The sequence below is a fragment of the Oncorhynchus masou genome, unplaced genomic scaffold, assembly GCF_036934945.1.
Source record: "Oncorhynchus masou masou isolate Uvic2021 unplaced genomic scaffold, UVic_Omas_1.1 unplaced_scaffold_644, whole genome shotgun sequence".
Classification (NCBI taxonomy): Eukaryota; Metazoa; Chordata; class Actinopteri; order Salmoniformes; family Salmonidae; genus Oncorhynchus; species Oncorhynchus masou.
In genome coordinates, this window is record NW_027012876.1 from 10001 (window position 1) to 27500 (window position 17500).

The window sequence follows — 17500 nt, forward strand, 5'->3', positions numbered from 1 at the left end:
AGTGGTGGGTGTATTAACAGGAAGAGGATGAAGTGGTGGGTGTATAAACAGGAAGAGGATGTAGTGGTGGGTGTATTAACAGGAAGAGGATGTAGTGGTGAGTGTATTAACAGGAAGAGGATGGAGTGGTGGGTGTATTAACAGGAAGAGGATGGAGTGGTGGGTGATTTAACAGGAAGAGGATGTAGTGGTGGAGTATATGAACAGGAAGAGGATGTAGTGGTGGGAGTATAAACAGGAAGAGGATGTAGTGGTGGATGTATTAACAGGAAGAGGATGTAGTGGTGGAGTATATGAACAGGAAGAGGATGTAGTGGTGGGTGTATTAACAGGAAGAGGATGAAGTGGTGGGTGTATAAACAGGAAGAGGATGTAGTGGTGGGTGTATTAACAGGAAGAGGATGTAGTGGTGAGTGTATTAACAGGAAGAGGACGTAGTGGTGGGTGTATGAACAGGAAGAGGATGTAGTGGTGGGAGTATAAACAGGAAGAGGATGTAGTGGTGGGTGTATTAACAGGAAGAGGATGTAGTGGTGGGAGTATAAACAGGAAGAGGATGTAGTGGTGGATGTATTAACAGGAAGAGGATGTAGTGGTGGAGTATATGAACAGGAAGAGGATGTAGTGGTGGGTGTATTAACAGGAAGAGGATGAAGTGGTGGGTGTATAAACAGGAAGAGGATGTAGTGGTGGGTGTATTAACAGGAAGAGGATGTAGTGGTGAGTGTATTAACAGGAAGAGGATGGAGTGGTGGGTGTATTAACAGGAAGAGGATGGAGTGGTGGGTGATTTAACAGGAAGAGGATGTAGTGGTGGAGTATATGAACAGGAAGAGGATGTAGTGGTGGAGTATATTAACAGGAAGAGGATGTAGTGGTGGGTGTATAAACAGGAAGAGGATGTAGTGGTGGGTGTATTAACAGGAAGAGGATGTAGTGGTGGGTGTATTAACAGGAAGAGGTTGTAGTGGTGGGTGTATTAACAGGAAGAGGATGTAGTGGTGGAGTATATTAACAGGAAGAGGATGTAGTGGTGGGTGAATTAACAGGAAGAGGATGTAGTGGTGGGTGTATAAACAGGAAGAGGATGTAGTGGTGGGAGTATTAACAGGAAGAGGATGTAGTGGTGGGTGTATTAACAGGAAGAGGATGTAGTGGTGGAGTATATGAACAGGAAGAGGATGTAGTGGTGGGTGTATTAACAGGAAGAGGATGTAGTGGTGGGTGTATTAACAGGAAGAGGATGTAGTGGTGGGTGTATTAACAGGAAGAGGATGTAGTGGTGGGTGAATTAGCAGGAAGAGGATGTAGTGGTGGAGTATATGAACAGGAAGAGGATGTATTGGTGGGAGTATTAACAGGAAGAGGATGTAGTGGTGTGAGTATTAACATGAAGAGGACGTAGTGGTGGGAGTATTAACAGGAAGAGGATGTAGTGGTGGGTGAATTAACAGGAAGAGGATGTAGTGGTGGAGTATATTAACAGGAAGAGGATGTAGTGGTGGGTGTATTAACAGGAAGAGGATGTAGTGGTGGAGTATATTAACAGGAAGAGGATGTAGTGGTGGGTGTATTAACAGGAAGAGGATGTAGTGGTTGGTGTATTAACAGGAAGAGGATGTAGTGGTGGGAGTATTAAGAGGTAGAGGATGTAGTGGTGGGTGTATTAACAGGAAGAGGATGTAGTGGTGGGTGTATTAACAGGAAGAGGATGTAGTGGTGGGAGTAATAACAGAAAGAGGACGTAGTGGTGGGAGTTTTAAGAGGAAGAGGATGTAGTGGTGGGAGTATTAGCAGGAAGAGGATGTAATGGTGGGTGTATTAACAGGAAGAGGATGTAGTGGTGGGAGTATTAACAGGAAGAGGATGTATTGGTGGGAGTATTAACAGGAAGAGGATGTAGTGGTGGGAGTATTAACAGGAAGAGGATGTAGTGGTGGGAGTATTAACAGGAAGAGGACGTAGTGGTGGGAGTATTAGCAGGAAGAGGACGTAGTGGTGGGAGTATTAACAGTAAGAGGACGTAGTGGTGGGAGTATTAACAGGAAGAAGATGTAGTGGTGGGTGAATTAACAGGAAGAGGATGTAGTGGTGGAGTATCTGAACAGGAAGAGGATGTATTGGTGGGAGTATTAACAGGAAGAGGATGTAGTGGTGTGAGTATTAACAGGAAGAGGACGTAGTGGTGCGAGTATTAACAGGAAGAGGATGTAGTGGTGGGTGAATTAAAAGGAAGAGGATGTAGTGGTGGAGTATATGAACAGGAAGAGGATGTATTGGTGGGAGTATTAACAGGAAGAGGACGTAGTGGTGGGAGTATTAACAGGAAGAAGATGTAGTGGTGGAGTATATTAACAGGAAGAGGATGTAGTGGTGGGTGTATTAACAGGAAGAGGATGTAGTGGTGGGTGTATTAACAGGAAGAGGATGTAGTGGTGGAGTATATTAACAGGAAGAGGATGTAGTGGTGGGTGTATTAACAGGAAGAGGATGTAGTGGTTGGTGTATTAACAGGAAGAGGATGTAGTGGTGTGAGTATTAAGAGGAAGAGGATGTAGTGGTGTGAGTATTAACAGGAAGAGGATGTAGTGGTGGAGTATATTAACAGGAAGAGGATGTAGTGGTGGGTGTATTAACAGGAAGAGGATGTAGTGGTGGAGTATATTAACAGGAAGAGGATGTAGTGGTGGGTGTATTAACAGGAAGAGGATGTAGTGGTTGGTGTATTAACAGGAAGAGGATGTAGTGGTGGGAGTATTAAGAGGTAGAGGATGGAGTGGTGGGTGTATTAACAGGAAGAGGATGGAGTGGTGGGTGATTTAACAGGAAGAGGATGTAGTGGTGGAGTATATGAACAGGAAGAGGATGTAGTGGTGGGAGTATAAACAGGAAGAGGATGTAGTGGTGGATGTATTAACAGGAAGAGGATGTAGTGGTGGAGTATATGAACAGGAAGAGGATGTAGTGGTGGGTGTATTAACAGGAAGAGGATGAAGTGGTGGGTGTATAAACAGGAAGAGGATGTAGTGGTGGGTGTATTAACAGGAAGAGGATGTAGTGGTGAGTGTATTAACAGGAAGAGGACGTAGTGGTGGGTGTATGAACAGGAAGAGGATGTAGTGGTGGGAGTATAAACAGGAAGAGGATGTAGTGGTGGGTGTATTAACAGGAAGAGGATGTAGTGGTGGGAGTATAAACAGGAAGAGGATGTAGTGGTGGATGTATTAACAGGAAGAGGATGTAGTGGTGGAGTATATGAACAGGAAGAGGATGTAGTGGTGGGTGTATTAACAGGAAGAGGATGAAGTGGTGGGTGTATAAACAGGAAGAGGATGTAGTGGTGGGTGTATTAACAGGAAGAGGATGTAGTGGTGAGTGTATTAACAGGAAGAGGATGGAGTGGTGGGTGTATTAACAGGAAGAGGATGGAGTGGTGGGTGATTTAACAGGAAGAGGATGTAGTGGTGGAGTATATGAACAGGAAGAGGATGTAGTGGTGGAGTATATTAACAGGAAGAGGATGTAGTGGTGGGTGTATAAACAGGAAGAGGATGTAGTGGTGGGTGTATTAACAGGAAGAGGATGTAGTGGTGGGTGTATTAACAGGAAGAGGTTGTAGTGGTGGGTGTATTAACAGGAAGATGATGTAGTGATGGAGTATATTAACAGGAAGAGGATGTAGTGGTGGGTGAATTAACAGGAAGAGGATGTAGTGGTCGGTGTATAAACAGGAAGAGGATGTAGTGGTGGGAGTATTAACAGGAAGAGGATGTAGTGGTGGGTGTATTAACAGGAAGAGGATGTAGTGGTGGAGTATATGAACAGGAAGAGGATGTAGTGGTGGGTGTATTAACAGGAAGAGGATGTAGTGGTGGGTGTATTAACAGGAAGAGGATGTAGTGGTGGGTGTATTAACAGGAAGAGGATGTAGTGGTGGGTGAATTAGCAGGAAGAGGATGTAGTGGTGGAGTATATGAACAGGAAGAGGATGTATTGGTGGGAGTATTAACAGGAAGAGGATGTAGTTGTGTGAGTATTAACATGAAGAGGACGTAGTGGTGGGAGTATTAACAGGAAGAGGATGTAGTGGTGGGTGAATTAACAGGAAGAGGATGTAGTGGTGGAGTATATTAACAGGAAGAGGATGTAGTGGTGGGTGTATTAACAGGAAGAGGATGTAGTGGTGGAGTATATTAACAGGAAGAGGATGTAGTGGTGGGTGTATTAACAGGAAGAGGATGTAGTGGTTGGTGTATTAACAGGAAGAGGATGTAGTGGTGGGAGTATTAAGAGGTAGAGGATGTAGTGGTGGGTGTATTAACAGGAAGAGGATGTAGTGGTGGGTGTATTAACAGGAAGAGGATGTAGTGGTGGGAGTAATAACAGAAAGAGGACGTAGTGGTGGGAGTTTTAAGAGGAAGAGGATGTAGTGGTGGGAGTATTAGCAGGAATAGGATGTAGTGGTGGGTGTATTAACAGGAAGAGGATGTAGTGGTGGGAGTATTAACAGGAAGAGGATGTATTGGTGGGAGTATTAACAGGAAGAGGATGTAGTGGTGGGAGTATTAACAGGAAGAGGATGTAGTGGTGGGAGTATTAACAGGAAGAGGACGTAGTGGTGGGAGTATTAGCAGGAAGAGGACGTAGTGGTGGGAGTATTAACAGTAAGAGGACGTAGTGGTGGGAGTATTAACAGGAAGAAGATGTAGTGGTGGGTGAATTAACAGGAAGAGGATGTAGTGGTGGAGTATCTGAACAGGAAGAGGATGTATTGGTGGGAGTATTAACAGGAAGAGGATGTAGTGGTGTGAGTATTAACAGGAAGAGGACGTAGTGGTGCGAGTATTAACAGGAAGAGGATGTAGTGGTGGGTGAATTAAAAGGAAGAGGATGTAGTGGTGGAGTATATGAACAGGAAGAGGATGTATTGGTGGGAGTATTAACAGGAAGAGGACGTAGTGGTGGGAGTATTAACAGGAAGAAGATGTAGTGGTGGAGTATATTAACAGGAAGAGGATGTAGTGGTGGGTGTATTAACAGGAAGAGGATGTAGTGGTGGGTGTATTAACAGGAAGAGGATGTAGTGGTGGAGTATATTAACAGGAAGAGGATGTAGTGGTGGGTGTATTAACAGGAAGAGGATGTAGTGGTTGGTGTATTAACAGGAAGAGGATGTAGTGGTGTGAGTATTAAGAGGAAGAGGATGTAGTGGTGTGAGTATTAACAGGAAGAGGATGTAGTGGTGGAGTATATTAACAGGAAGAGGATGTAGTGGTGGGTGTATTAACAGGAAGAGGATGTAGTGGTGGAGTGTATTAACAGGAAGAGGATGTAGTGGTTGGTGTATTAACAGGAAGAGGATGTAGTGGTGGGAGTATTAAGAGGTAGAGGATGTAGTGGTGGGTGTATTAACAGGAAGAGGATGTAGTGGTGGGTGTATTAACAGGAAGAGGATGTAGTGGTGGGAGTATTAACAGGAAGAGGACGTAGTGGTGGGAGTATTAGCAGGAAGAGGACGTAGTGGTGGGAGTATTAACAGTAAGAGGACGTAGTGGTGGGAGTATTAACAGGAAGAAGATGTAGTGGTGGGTGAATTAACAGGAAGAGGATGTAGTGGTGGAGTATCTGAACAGGAAGAGGATGTATTGGTGGGAGTATTAACAGGAAGAGGATGTAGTGGTGTGAGTATTAACAGGAAGAGGACGTAGTGGTGCGAGTATTAACAGGAAGAGGATGTAGTGGTGGGTGAATTAACAGGAAGAGGATGTAGTGGTGGAGTATATGAACAGGAAGAGGATGTATTGGTGGGAGTATTAACAGGAAGAGGACGTAGTGGTGGGAGTATTAACAGGAAGAAGATGTAGTGGTGGAGTATATTAACAGGAAGAGGATGTAGTGGTGGGTGTATTAACAGGAAGAGGATGTAGTGGTGGGTGTATTAACAGGAAGAGGATGTAGTGGTGGAGTATATTAACAGGAAGAGGATGTAGTGGTGGGTGTATTAACAGGAAGAGGATGTAGTGGTTGGTGTATTAACAGGAAGAGGATGTAGTGGTGGAGTATATTAACAGGAAGAGGATGTAGTGGTGGGTGTATTAACAGGAAGAGGATGTAGTGGTGGGTGTATTAACAGGAAGAGGATGTAGTGGTGGGAGTATTAACAGGAAGATGATGTAGTGGTGGGTGTATATGAACAGGAAGAGGATGTAGTGGTGGAGTATTAACAGGAAGAGGATGTAGTGGTGGGTGTATAAACAGGAAGAGGATGTCGTGGTGGGTGTATACACAGGAAGAGGATGTAGTGGTGGAGTATATTAACAGGAAGAGGATGTAGTGGTGGGTGTATTAACAGGAAGAGGATGTAGTGGTTGGTGTATTAACAGGAAGAGGATGTAGTGGTGGGTGTATAAACAGGAAGAGGATGTCGTGGTGGGTGTATACACAGGAAGAGGATGTAGTGGTGGGTGAATAAACAGGAAGAGGATGTAGTGGTGTGTGTATTAACAGGAAGAGGATGTAGTGGTGGGTGTATTAACAGGAAGAGGATGTAGTGGTGGGTGTATGAACAGGAAGAGGATGTAGTGGTGGGTGTATTAACAGGAAGAGGATGTAGTGGTGGGAGTATTAACAGGAAGAGGACGTAGTGGTGGGAGTATTAACAGGAAGAGGATGTAGTGGTGGGTGAATTAACAGGAAGAGGATGTAGTGGTGGAGTATATGAACAGGAAGAGGATGTAGTGGTGGAGTATTAACAGGAAGAGGATGTAGTGGTGGGTGTATTAACAGGAAGAGGATGTAGTGGTGGGAGTATTAACAGGAAGAGGATGTATTGGTGGGAGTATTAACAGGAAGAGGATGTAGTGGTGGGAGTATTAACAGGAAGAGGATGTAGTGGTGGGAGTATTAACAGGAAGAGGACGTAGTGGTGGGAGTATTAGCAGGAAGAGGACGTAGTGGTGGGAGTATTAACAGTAAGAGGACGTAGTGGTGGGAGTATTAACAGGAAGAAGATGTAGTGGTGGGTGAATTAACAGGAAGAGGATGTAGTGGTGGAGTATCTGAACAGGAAGAGGATGTATTGGTGGGAGTATTAACAGGAAGAGGATGTAGTGGTGTGAGTATTAACAGGAAGAGGACGTAGTGGTGCGAGTATTAACAGGAAGAGGATGTAGTGGTGGGTGAATTAACAGGAAGAGGATGTAGTGGTGGAGTATATGAACAGGAAGAGGATGTATTGGTGGGAGTATTAACAGGAAGAGGACGTAGTGGTGGGAGTATTAACAGGAAGAAGATGTAGTGGTGGAGTATATTAACAGGAAGAGGATGTAGTGGTGGGTGTATTAACAGGAAGAGGATGTAGTGGTGGGTGTATTAACAGGAAGAGGATGTAGTGGTGGAGTATATTAACAGGAAGAGGATGTAGTGGTGGGTGTATTAACAGGAAGAGGATGTAGTGGTTGGTGTATTAACAGGAAGAGGATGTAGTGGTGGAGTATATTAACAGGAAGAGGATGTAGTGGTGGGTGTATTAACAGGAAGAGGATGTAGTTGTGGGTGTATTAACAGGAAGAGGATGTAGTGGTGGGAGTATTAACAGGAAGCTGATGTAGTGGTGGGTGTATATGAACAGGAAGAGGATGTAGTGGTGGAGTATTAACAGGAAGAGGATGTAGTGGTGGGTGTATAAACAGGAAGAGGATGTCGTGGTGGGTGTATACACAGGAAGAGGATGTAGTGGTGGAGTATATTAACAGGAAGAGGATGTAGTGGTGGGTGTATTAACAGGAAGAGGATGTAGTGGTTGGTGTATTAACAGGAAGAGGATGTAGTGGTGGGAGTATTAAGAGGAAGAGGATGTAGTGGTGGGTGAATTAACAGGAAGAGGATGTAGTGGTGGAGTATATGAACAGGAAGAGGATGTAGTGGTGGAGTATTAACAGGAAGAGGATGTAGTGGTGGGTGTATAAACAGGAAGAGGATGTCGTGGTGGGTGTATACACAGGAAGAGGATGTAGTGGTGGGTGAATAAACAGGAAGAGGATGTAGTGGTGTGTGTATTAACAGGAAGAGGATGTAGTGGTGGGTGTATTAACAGGAAGAGGATGTAGTGGTGGGTGTATGAACAGGAAGAGGATGTAGTGGTGGGTGTATTAACAGGAAGAGGATGTAGTGGTGGGAGTATTAACAGGAAGAGGACGTAGTGGTGGGAGTATTAACAGGAAGAGGATGTAGTGGTGGGTGAATTAACAGGAAGAGGATGTAGTGGTGGAGTATATGAACAGGAAGAGGATGTAGTGGTGGAGTATTAACAGGAAGAGGATGTAGTGGTGGGTGTATAAACAGGAAAAGGATGTAGTGGTGGGTGTATACACAGGAAGAGGATGTAGTGGTGGGTGTATAAACAGGAAGAGTATGTAGTGGTGTGTGTATTAACAGGAAGAGGATGTAGTGGTGGGTGTATTAACAGGAAGAGGATGTAGTGGTGGGTGTATTAACAGGAAGAGGATGTAGTGGTGGAGTATATTAACAGGAAGAGGATGTAGTGGTGGGTGTATTAACAGGAAGAGGATGTAGTGGTGGGTGTATTAACAGGAAGAGGATGTAGTGGTGGGAGTATTAACAGGAAGAGGATGTAGTGGTGGGTGTATATGAACAGGAAGAGGATGTAGTGGTGGAGTATTAACAGGAAGAGGATGTAGTGGTGGGTGTATAAACAGGAAGAGGATGTCGTGGTGGGTGTATACACAGGAAGAGGATGTAGTGGTGGAGTATATTAACAGGAAGAGGATGTAGTGGTGGGTGTATTAACAGGAAGAGGATGTAGTGGTTGGTGTATTAACAGGAAGAGAATGTAGTGGTGTGAGTATTAAGAGGAAGAGGATGTAGTGGTGGGTGAATTAACAGGAAGAGGATGTAGTGGTGGAGTATATGAACAGGAAGAGGATGTAGTGGTGGAGTATTAACAGGAAGAGGATGTAGTGGTGGGTGTATAAACAGGAAGAGGATATCGTGGTGGGTGTATACACAGGAAGAGGATGTAGTGGTGGGTGTATAAACAGGAAGAGGATGTAGTGGTGTGTGTATCTGAACAGGAAGAGGATGTATTGGTGGGAGTATTAACAGGAAGAGGATGTAGTGGTGGGTGAATTAACAGGAAGAGGATGTAGTGGTGGAGTATATGAACAGGAAGAGGATGTATTGGTGGGAGTATTAACAGGAAGAGGACGTAGTGGTGGGAGTATTAACAGGAAGAAGATGTAGTGGTGGAGTATATTAACAGGAAGAGGATGTAGTGGTGGGTGTATTAACAGGAAGAGGATGTAGTGGTGGGTGTATTAACAGGAAGAGGATGTAGTGGTGGAGTATATTAACAGGAAGAGGATGTAGTGGTGGGTGTATGGTGGGTGTATTAACAGGAAGAGGATGTAGTGGTGGGTGTATTAACAGGAAGAGGATGTAGTGGTGGGAGTATTAACAGGAAGAGGATGTAGTTGTGGGTGTATATGAACAGGAAGAGGATGTAGTGGTGGAGTATTAACACGAAGAGGATGTAGTGGTGGGTGTATAAACAGGAAGAGGATGTCGTGGTGGGTGTATACACAGGAAGAGGATGTAGTGGTGGAGTATATTAACAGGAAGAGGATGTAGTGGTGGGTGTATTAACAGGAAGAGGATGTAGTGGTTGGTGTATTAACAGGAAGAGGATGTAGTGGTGTGAGTATTAAGAGGAAGAGGATGTAGTGGTGGGTGAATTAACAGGAAGAGGATGTAGTGGTGGAGTATATGAACAGGAAGAGGATGTAGTGGTGGAGTATTAACAGGAAGAGGATGTAGTGGTGGGTGTATAAACAGGAAGAGGATATCGTGGTGGGTGTATACACAGGAAGAGGATGTAGTGGTGGGTGTATAAACAGGAAGAGGATGTAGTGGTGTGTGTATTAACAGGAAGAGGATGTAGTGGTGGGTGTATTAACAGGAAGAGGATGTAGTGGTGGGTGTATGAACAGGAAGAGGATGTAGTGATGGGTGTATTAACAGGAAGAGGATGTAGTGGTGGGAGTATTAACAGTGGGTGTATAAACAGGAAGAGGATGTAGTGGTGTGTGTATCTGAACAGGAAGAGGATGTATTGGTGGGAGTATTAACAGGAAGAGGATGTAGTGGTGTGAGAATTAACAGGAAGAGGACGTAGTGGTGGGAGTATTAACAGGAAGAGGATGTAGTGGTGGGTGAATTAACAGGAAGAGGATGTAGTGGTGGAGTATATGAACAGGAAGAGGATGTATTGGTGGGAGTATTAACAGGAAGAGGACGTAGTGGTGGGAGTATTAACAGGAAGAAGATGTAGTGGTGGAGTATATTAACAGGAAGAGGATGTAGTGGTGGGTGTATTAACAGGAAGAGGATGTAGTGGTGGGTGTATAAACATGAAGAGGATATCGTGGTGGGTGTATACACAGGAAGAGGATGTAGTGGTGGGTGTATAAACAGGAAGAGGATGTAGTGGTGTGTGTATTAACAGGAAGAGGATGTAGTGGTGGGTGTATTAACAGGAAGAGGATGTAGTGGTGGGTGTATGAACAGGAAGAGGATGTAGTGGTGGGTGTATTAACAGGAAGAGGATGTAGTGGTGGGAGTATTAACAGGAAGAGGATGTAGTGGTGGGTGTATTAACAGGAAGAGGATGTAGTGGTGGGTGAATTAACAGGAAGAGGATGTAGTGGTGGAGTATATGAACAGGAAGAGGATGTAGTGGTGGAGTATTAACAGGAAGAGGATGTAGTGGTGGGTGTATTAACAGGAAGAGGATGTAGTGGTGGGTGAATTAACAGGAAGAGGACGTAGTGGTGGGAGTATTAACAGGAAGAAGATGTAGTGGTGGGTGAATTAACAGGAAGAGGATGTAGTGGTGGAGTATATTAACAGGAAGAGGATGTAGTGGTGGGTGTAATTAACAGGAAGAGGATGTAGTGGTGGAGTATATTAACAGGAAGAGGATGTAGTGGTGGGTGTATTAACAGGAAGAGGATGTAGTGGTTGGTGTATTAACAGGAAGAGGATGTAGTGGTGGGTGAATTAACAGGAAGAGGATGTAGTGGTGGAGTATATGAACAGGAAGAGGATGTAGTGGTGGAGTATATGAACAGGAAGAGGATGTATTGGTGGGAGTATTAACAGGAAGAGGATGTAGTGGTGTGAGTATTAACAGGAAGAGGACGTAGTGGTGGGAGTATTAACAGGAAGAAGATGTAGTGGTGGGTGAATTAACAGGAAGAGGATGTAGTGGTGGAGTATATTAACAGGAAGAGGATGTAGTGGTGGGTGTAATTAACAGGAAGAGGATGTAGTGGTGGAGTATATTAACAGGAAGAGGATGTAGTGGTGGGTGTATTAACAGGAAGAGGATGTAGTGGTTGGTGTATTAACAGGAAGAGGATGTAGTGGTGGGAGTATTAAGAGGTAGAGGATGTAATGGTGGGTGTATTAACAGGAAGAGGACGTAGTGGTGGGTGTATTAACAGGAAGAGGATGTAGTGGTGGGTGTATTAACAGGAAGAGGACGTAGTGGTGGGTGTATTAACAGGAAGATGATGTAGTGGTGGGAGTATTAACAGGAAGAGGACGTAGTGGTGGGAGTATTAAGAGGAAGAGGATGTAGTGGTGGGAGTATTAGCAGGAAGAGGATGTAGTGGTGGGTGTATTAACAGGAAGAGGATGTAGTGGTGGGAGTATTAACAGGGAGAGGATGTATTGGTGGGAGTATTAACAGGGAGTATTAACAGGAAGAGGATGTAGTGGGAGTGGGAGGACGGGAGTATTAACAGGAAGAGGATGTAGTGGTGGGTGAACAGGAAGAGGATGTAGTGGTGGGTGTAAACAGGAAGAGGATGTAGTGGTGGGTATTAACAGGAAGAGGATGTAGTGGTGGGTGTATTAACAGGAAGATGATGTAGTGGTGGGTGTATTAACAGGAAGAGGATGTAGTGGTGGGTGTATCAACAGGAAGAGGATGTAGTGGTGGAGTGTATTAACAGGAAGAGGATGTAGTTGTGGGTGTATTAACAGGAAGAGGATGTAGTGGTGGGAAGAGGATGTATTAACAGGAAGAGGATGTAGTGGTGGGTGTATTAACAGGAAGAGGATGTAGTGGTGGAGTGGGTGTATATTAACAGGAAGAGGATGGAGTGGTGGGTGTATTAACAGGAAGAGGATGTAGTGGTGGAGTATATGAACAGGAAGAGGATGTAGTGGTTGGAGTATTAACAGGAAGAGGACGTAGTGGTGGGAGTATTAACAGGAAGAGGATGTAGTGGTGGGTGAATTAACAGGAAGAGGATGTAGTGGTGGAGTATATGAACAGGAAGAGGATGGTAGGAGTATTAACAGGAAGAGGATGTAGTGGTGTGAGTATTAACAGGAAGAGGATGTAGTGGTATTAACAGGAAGTGTATTAACAGGAAGAGGATGTAGTGGTGGGTGTATTAACAGGAAGAGGATGTAGTGGTGGGTGTATTAACAGGAAGAGGATGTAGTGGTGGGTGTATTAACAGGAAGAGGATGTAGTGGTGGGAATTAACAGGAAGAGGATGTAGTGGTGGGTGTATTAACAGGAAGAGGATGTAGGGTGGGTGTATTAACAGGAAGAGGATGTAGTGGTGGAGTATTAACAGGAAGAGGATGGTGGGAGTATTAACAGGAAGAGGATGTAGTGGTGGGTGAATTAACAGGAAGAGGATGTAGTGGTGGGTGAATTAACAGGAAGAGGATGTAGTGGTGGGTGTATTAACAGGAAGAGGATGTAGTGGTGGGTGTATTAACAGGAAGAGGATGTAGTGGTGGAAGAAGATGTGGTATGAAAACAGGAAGAGGATGTAGTGGTGGGTGTATTAACAGGAAGAGGATGTAGTGGTGGGTGTATTAACAGGAAGAGGATGTAGTGGTGGTGGGAAGAGGATGTAACAGTATTAACAGGAAGAGGATGTAGTGGTGGGTGTATTAACAGGAAGAGGATGTAGTGGTGGGTGTATTAACAGGAAGAGGATGTAGTGGTGGGTGTATTAACAGGAAGAGGATGTAGTGGTGGGTGTATTAACAGGAAGAGGATGTAGTGGTGGGAGATAAACAGGAAGAGGATGTATTAACAGGAAGAGGATGTAGTGGTGGGTGTATAAATGTAGTAAGTATAAACAGGAAGAGGATGTAGTGGTGGGTGTATAAACAGGAAGAGGATGTAGTGGTGGGTGGGTGTATTAACAGGAAGAGGATGTAGTGGTGGGAGTATAAACAGGAAGAGGATGTAATGGTGGGTGTATTAACAGGAAGAGGATGTAGTGGTGGGTGTATAAACAGGAAGAGGATGTAGTGGTGGGTGTATAAACAGGAAGAGGATGTAGTGGTGGGAGTATAAACAGGAAGAGGATGTAGTGGTGGGTGAATAAACAGGAAGAGGATGTAGTGGTGGGTGTATAAACAGGAAGAGGATGTAGTGGTGGGAGTATAAACAGGAAGAGGATGTAGTGGTGGGTGAATTAACAGGAAGAGGATGTAGTGGTGGGTGTATCAACAGGAAGAGGATGTAGTGGTGGGAGTATAAACAGGAAGAGGATGTAGTGGTGGGTGAATTAACAGGAAGAGGATGTAGTGGTGGGTGTATCAACAGGAAGAGGATGTAGTGGTGGGTGAATTAGCAGGATGATGCGGAAGCTGCGTTCATGAAGGGTGTTTATGTGTTTAGACAGCAATGCGCACATATTGTGTGTGTTTATGTTTGGAGAGGCTGGTGACAATGCTGATTTGTCTGTTTCTTGAAGCTTCATGATTCACCAACGACAACTGCTTAGGAGAGGACTGTGTGTCTTTACCTACAGACACTAATGTTGCCAGGCCACTTCATTATAAAACACATAATACACTATCTTCATTAGACATCACATAATACACTATCTTCATTAGACATCACATAATACACTATCTTCATTAGACATCACATAATACACTATCTTCATTAGACATCACATAATACACTATCTTCATTAGACATCACATAATACACTATCTTCATTAGACATCACATAATACACTATCTTCATTAGACATCACATAATACACTATCTTCATTAGACATCACATAACACACTATCTTCATTAGACATCACATAATACACTATCTTCATTAGACATCACATAACACACTATCTTCATTAGACATCACATAATACACTATCTTCATTAGACATCACATAATACACTATCTTCATTAGACATCACATAACACGCTATCTTCATTAGACATGACATAATACACTATCTTCATTAGACATCACATAATACACTATCTTCATTAGACATCACATAATACACTATCTTCATTAGACATCACATAATACACTATCTTCATTAGACATCACATAATACACTATCTTCATTAGACATCACATAATACACTATCTTCATTAGACATCACATAATACACTATCTTCATTAGACATCACATAATACACTCACTTCTTTGCTTCTTTCAGATGTGCATGATTTTGAGTGTGTGTAACTGTACCACCTAAACTAACTGTCTCTCCCTCTGTGTCCACAAGTGTGTGGTTATATACAGTTCTGTACCACTCTAAACCCTGTCTCTCACACACACACACACACACACACACACACACACACACACACACACACACACACACACACACACACAAACACACACACACACACACACACACACACACACAAACACAGACACAGGTAACCCATGAATCACATTGACCCACTAACAACTGCGTCTCTCCATCACAACACTGTACCACTCTAAACCCTGTCTCTCCAATCTGCAGTCACGGCTAACTGTACCACTCTAAACCCTGTCTCTCCCTCTGTCTCCATCTGCAGCACGGCTAACTGTACCACTCTAAACCCTGTCTCTCCCTCTGTCTCCATCTGCAGCACGGTACCACTAACTGTACCACACGGCTAACTGTACCACTAAAACCCTGTCTCTCCCTCTGTCTCCATCTGCAGCACGGCTAACTGTACCACTCTAAACCCTGTCTCTCCCTCTGTCTCCATCTGCAGCACGGCTAACTGTACCATCTGCAGCACGGCTAACTGTACCACTCTAAACCCTGTCTCTCCCTCTGTCTCCATCTGCAGCACGGCTAACTGTACCACTCTAAACCCTGTCTCTCCCTCTGTCTCCATCTGCAGCACGGCTAACTGTACCACTCTAAACCCTGTCTCTCCCTCTGTGTCCATCTGCAGCACGGCTAACTGTACCACTCTGTCTCTCCCTCTGTCTCCACCACTAACTAAAAACCCTGTCTCCCCCTCTGTCTCCATCTGCAGCACGGCTAACTGTACCACTCTAAACCCTGTCTCTCCCTCTGTGTCCATCTGCAGCACGGCTAACTGTACCACTCTAAACCCTGTCTCTCCCTCTGTGTCCATCTGCAGCACGGCTAACTAAACCCTGTATCTGCACTCTAAACCTAAACCCTGTCTCTCCCCCCCATCTGTCTCCATCTGCAGCACGGCTAACTGTACCACTCTAAACCCTGTCTCTCCCTCTGTCTCCATCTGCAGCACGGCTAACTGTACCACTGTACTGCACTAACTGTACTAAACCCTGTCTCTCCCTCTGTCTCCATCTGCAGCACGGCTGTAACTGTACCACTCTAAACCCTGTCTCTCCCTCTGTCTCCATCTGCAGCACACGGCTAACTGTACCACTCTAAACCCTGTCTCTCCCTCTGTACCACTCTAAACCCTGTCTCTCCCTCTGTCTCCATCTGCAGCACGGCTAACTGTACCAAACTCTAAACCCTGTCTCTCCCTCTGTCTCCATCTGCAGCACGGCTAACTGTACCACTCTAAACCCTGTCTCTCCCTCTGTCTCCATCTGCACTCTAAACCCTGCATCTGCTAACTGTAGCTATATGGAGCGAGAGAAGGACTGGAGGAAAACACAGGCCTTGTTCCAAACGGCACCCTGTTCACTAAATAACGTGGTACCTTTGACCAGAGCCCATAGGACAGGATTAGTGCACTAGATGGGGAATAGGGTGCTGTTTGGGGAGCATCCAAGGACTGTACACATCGCTGCTTAAGAAAACACATAGCCTTTCTACAGGGCTGGGCTGTAGTATTGAAACACAGACACAAACGTGCACACACACACTCAGAAACATCCGCATGCAGCCACACACATACTTTCGTTCTTCTGGGCTGTCTCTTCGGACTGTCGTCTTGACCTTCGACCTGTCTGTGGGTGGGTGGGGGGGCTTTTCATCCTACAACTATCACTCCAAACTGGCCTCAGATAACCTCAGCGAAGGAGAATGTCCATCCCACAAGGCCGTGTCAGTCTAAACTCTAGCTAGACGACTGCTCTCAGTCTCTAATGGATACGGGTCTTCAGAGATACACAGCAAATAGATTAGACATGAATGAATGAATCCACACAGCGTAAGTGGAAACGTCTGCTACATTAGGTTTCTAGATGAGAGGGGCTATGATTATACACACACACACACGCACGCGCACACGCACACACACATGCACACGCACACGCACACGGCCTGCAGGACTTCATTCAGTCTCTACTCTTCCTTTGATCAATAGTTCAGGGCTGCTCTGTGTCATAATGTCCTCCAGGAAGCAGTGGCTGCTTGGCTAGACACAGGAATCAATAACACATACTGTGTCTGTGTCTGTATGGGTCAGTATTGTGTTTGTGTGTTGATGTGTGTGTTGATGTGTGTGTTGACGTGTGTATTGTGTGTGTGTGTTGATTGATGTGTGTGTGTTGATGTGTGTGTTGGTGTGTGTGTGTTGGTGTGTGTGTTGATGTGTGTGTTGATGTGTGTGTTGATGTGTGTGTTGTATGTGTGTGTTGGATGTGTGTGTTGATGTGTGTGTGTGTTGACGTGTGTGTGTTTGACGTGTGTATTGTGTGTGTGTGTTGATGTGTGTGTTGATGTGTGTGTTGACGTGTGTATTGTGTGTGTGTGTGTGTTGATGTGTGTGTGTTGATGTGTGTGTTGAAGTGTGTATTGTGTGTGTGTGTTGATGTGTGTGTTGATGTGTGTGTTGACGTGTGTGTGTTGATGTGTGTGTTGGTGTGTGTGTTGATGTGTGTGTGTGTGTTGTGTGTGTGTGTTGATGTGTGTGTTGATGTGTGTGTTGACATGTGTGTTGTGTGTGTGTTGGTGTGTGTGTTGATGTGTGTGTTTGTGATATTGCTGCAGTGAACAGGTGTAGCATATCACCATAGATCAAACAGAGTGGACTAAACCACCTGGGAGTTTGCTGCACACACACACACACACACACAGACAAACACAGTGGACAAACACACACAGTTTCACACACACACACACACACACACACACACACACACACACACACACACAAACACACACACAAACACACACACACACACACAAACACACACACACACACACCCCATTGCGAGGGTGCATCACCTCATTAAGGCCAGACA